At 48.2% G+C, this 4,051-nt stretch overlaps 1 long non-coding RNA gene across 2 annotated transcripts; it reads left to right on the forward strand.

The window, feature by feature from the left end:
- Positions 1-504: 504 nt before the first annotated feature.
- On the forward strand, positions 505-1,818 carry LOC121712207. 2 transcript variants are annotated; one of them, XR_006032545.1, is made up of 3 exons: positions 505-607; positions 1,084-1,150; positions 1,393-1,818. It is a non-coding gene; the product is annotated as an uncharacterized LOC121712207 (long non-coding RNA). The 2 variants fall into 2 exon arrangements; XR_006032544.1 differs by lacking the exon at positions 505-607 and adding an exon at positions 850-917.
- Positions 1,819-4,051: the final 2,233 nt, after the last annotated feature.

A 4,051-nucleotide genomic window follows, 5' to 3' on the forward strand; every position in this document is an offset into this window, starting at 1 on the left:
CCATGTAGCGCTAGCTTCTGTCTTCTGACCGTGTGCTTCTCCGCAATCGCGGCGACAGTAACGTGGTGGAGCCTTTGTCTAATGCCACTGGGTATGTTAGACGAGGTCGAAGTGCTCATAGGATAGTTAGGGAGGAACGTAGAGGCAGTGTGGGGAGTCGCAATGAGAATGACAGTAGGTCTAGTCCGAGCTGCGCAAATTCTCTCCACTCGGCGCGCGCGCGAGGCAGATCTGGCCATGCTGCTCGCAGCAGGAGGAGAGGTGGTGACACGGGGCAGGGGAGCCATTAGGCTATGCATAGTCTTTCACAAGATGATGGGAATGCCGGCCCTGTATGGATAAGGATAGGGAGTCATTATCTCTACAGCAAAAGGCCTGCTACATAAAAAAAAAATTGTCAGCCATTTATTAGTGTGAGCACGCCTACTGATTAGGCGCACACTAATTGTGCCCACCTGTGGACATGACACTGAGCCAATGGGCCCATCACTCCTTGGAAATATAATGGTGTTCTGTGAGGCTCGTAGGATGAAAGTTGCCGTCGCTGGCAGTAGGCTACTCTGGAGGACAGGAGCGTTTTCTTGTGCTTATTTCACGCTGGGCATCGGTAGGTGGACTTTTATACTAGGCTAACGTATGCGGTTGTGATTCATCTTGAACTGCAGTATCGTAGTCGATGGGCTTTAGCTATGTTTGTTTCTCTTGCTAACCAACAAACAAACCTTGGGCTGCTTGGTTAGTGACGGTAAGGGGGGGGGGATGATTCATACTGTTTAGTTTTATGGTGGTTTTTAAGGATGTTGGCTGATTGTGCTGTTCCGTATGGCCCAATCTCACTGCAGTGTGACAAAAAGCTCCCTGGAATCCTGCCTTATTTCACCCGACATTTGACTAGTAGACTACCCATGTTCATCAAGGTAGGCGATGCATGCTAATGAGCCTAGCAAGTAGCATAGTTGAGTGTTAATGTTCGTAGCGCAGCAATGACGTCTACAGCTGTTCTGTCTTGCCGTAACCAGGCCCTGCCTTTACGTTAGCTATGCCCTGTACATTGGCTCAATATTCCTTTTTTTCCATTTATAGCTGACGCGCCCTCCCTCCTCCACTCTGACCCCTCGGGCCTCTTGCCCATAGCACAAACAAGGCCAAGGTAGGCAGCAACGGCTTACTTGTACTGCCAGTTAACCATGCAATAATGATTGGGGTTGCTACATGGGTTTAGAAAAATGTGTATTTGTATGTTATTTATATTTTAAGATTTAAGTGCATCCATTTTGTACTGATTAAAAGTTCTTTGTATTGATAACTGTAAAGTTATGACTTGTGGCATGTAGGTGATAATTGAAGATGATGTATGTTATTAGTAAAATCTTGTTTTCTTGTTTGCTATAGATCACAGCTGGCTGTCAGTATGACAGCCTGACCACTGTTTTCCCCTGATTAAATTTAGTTTGTGTTTTTTTGATTGTATGCTCCCTAGTGGTGACCTGCTCTGTCCTTAGCCCATTATTGTGCCTTCCAACGCCAAGTAGCGGCGCTAGGTTGGTTTATGGTCAGGTTGAGTTAGTTGGTTGTTCATCCCCAGTTTGTTTGTTTTCTGCTTTTCCCTTCTCCTACCCTGTCGGCACTGGCCTAGTCGGCCAGTGTTTTTGAGCAGCCCTCTTAACCATCCGCTCGAGGGCTGCCTCAGTTAATGTTCCCCTCCTGATTTTTCTCCCTTTTACTGGTTTGAGTTTTATTATTTTTATTTGTCTCCTCTTGTCTCCTTGCCCCTCCTAGCTGTGACCAATTGTAATTTTGCTAGATAGCCAATGCCTGTATAGCAGTAGGCTCCTCCTTAGTATATGCCCTAGTGGCCAGTGTGGGTTTCAAACCATTTCATGAGTGTTCTTTAGTGTGATTGATTACTCACTCCTGATGATTGCAGTGTAGTGGCACTTGTGGGTGCGTGTGAGCAGTTTTGTTCCCTCCTAGTCGAGCGACGGCATATGGTATTTTGCTAACTAGTGCTTAAAAGACAGTCACAGCTGTACCCAGGGGTCCTTGTCTTTGTGTTATCCCCAAGTTTATTGGCTATTATTGTTTGTTTCTGTTCTGACATTCTCCCTGACCAAATCTCCTTTCCCCCTCCTGGAGCAGTTAAAGAGAAATAAAAAGCAAAAATTATTGACCAAAGCTCTCTGTTCCTATCCATTTATTTGGGTCACCTGCAACACACTTAAGGTCCACCTTGGTACATTTGGCGCTGCGAGCAGGGTGCTTTTGAACAGAGGCTGTTCTAGGTGTTTGTTTTAGCATTGTTGTTTTTTTAGTTTTGGGGGAAAACAGTGGTTGAAGACCATAGTACTTCGGACGGTGAACCGGCAGGAAGGAAGCCATCCATCAGAAGGTCCCGCCACATCCTACTGCCACCATCTGGCAGTTACCTACTCTGTGTATTTGATAAGTCTAATTTTGTTTGTGTTCTTCCCATTTTTTTCCCCTCTCTCTCAAGTATGGACGGGGAAGAGATGGCAGCTCAACTTAGAGTCTTAACCGAGCTTGTGCAACAGTTACAGGCAGACAACAGTAAGCTCAGGGAAGAGGTTACTAAGATGGCCACCCCCACTCCAGATAATGTGGGTCCTTCAGGCAGCTTAACAGGTCAGCCCTCTACCCCTAATTCCCCTACACTGTCTAGACCACCTGCACCTGTAGCTCCCCATATACCTACTCCAGCTGGAGTGGTGGAACGTTATGTCTATATACCTCGTGAACGTAAATGCCCTAGATTTTCAGGGAAATTGTCTCACGACTCCCTAACAGCAGAGGACTGGGTGGAGGAGGCCCGTCGACATCTGTCTTCACGACCCATGTCTCGTTCAGAGCAAGCTTTGATTGTTTTTGATTTATTAGATGGAGAGGCCAGGGCCGAGATCAAGTTTCGTCCTGTAGTTGAAAGGGATGAGCCTGACAAGATATTTTCAATACTTCTTAGCATCTATGGGTGTTCTCAGTCTTACGTTAACCTCCAGAAGCAGTTCTTCCAGCGGCGGCAGCTTGAGGGGGAGTCTTTGAGGGAGTATTCCCATGCACTTTGGCACCTGCTAGAAGCAGTGAAGAGGAGAGATCCAGCTTGTTTTGCCCACCCAGAAGTAGTCCTGCGTGACCAATTTGTGGAGAATGTGCGAGATGGTATGCTAAAGCGAGAATTGCGTCGTCAAGTCCGACTTCATCCCACCCTCACTTTCCTGGATGTTCGCAGTGAGGCTATACGCTGGGTAGAAGAGGGGGAGCACTCCAGTGGCCCTAGACCCCGTGCCCACTCCGTTAGCACCCATGCCATACAAGACTTGGAGGCAGCCTCCAGTGCAGTGAGGGTACAGCCCACTAACGAACTGGCAGAAGTAAAAGAGAGCCTTCGAAAACAACAGGCTCAATTGGATAGCATCCTACGGCGCTTGGACACCCCCTCCTTTTCTGGCCTACCACCATCTAGAGCACCGACCCGGGGTCCTCGCTATCGGTTTAACGCTGAGGGGAAACCCATCTGCTTACGATGTTCCCAGCCTGGCCATATAGCTCGTTTCTGCCCAGCATCTTCTACCAGTTCTCAGGTGGCGGCAGGCTCTAATTCTGTTGCCCAGCAACCGCAGGAAAACTAGTGCCCCCTGACGTTATGGCCCAAACGTTGGGTGGGGATTCTTTGGGCTCCCATTCAGTAGGCACATCACAACTCATTGGCAGATGTCCGGTCGTAGAGGCTCAGATTGGGGGTGTGGCGGTGGCCTGCTTACTGGATACTGGGTCAATGGTGACCACAATCACACAGAACTTTTTTTGAACAACAAGTGCACCCCCGCCTTCAGCTTGGCTTACAGCCCTGTAATTGGCTTACTTTAAAGGCTGCCAATGGCTTAGAGATACCCTACTTGGGGTATCTCGAGTTAGATGTACATTTGCTTGGCCGGACTCTTCCTAAAATGGACATTTTGGTTATCAAGAGCCCAGCTGACCCAACTGCCCAGTCCCAAAAGGATTCCGTTCCTGGCCTCCTTGGCATGAACATCAT

Source organism: Alosa sapidissima, chromosome 6, assembly GCF_018492685.1.
Source record: "Alosa sapidissima isolate fAloSap1 chromosome 6, fAloSap1.pri, whole genome shotgun sequence".
In the NCBI taxonomy this organism is placed as follows: Eukaryota; Metazoa; Chordata; class Actinopteri; order Clupeiformes; family Clupeidae; genus Alosa; species Alosa sapidissima.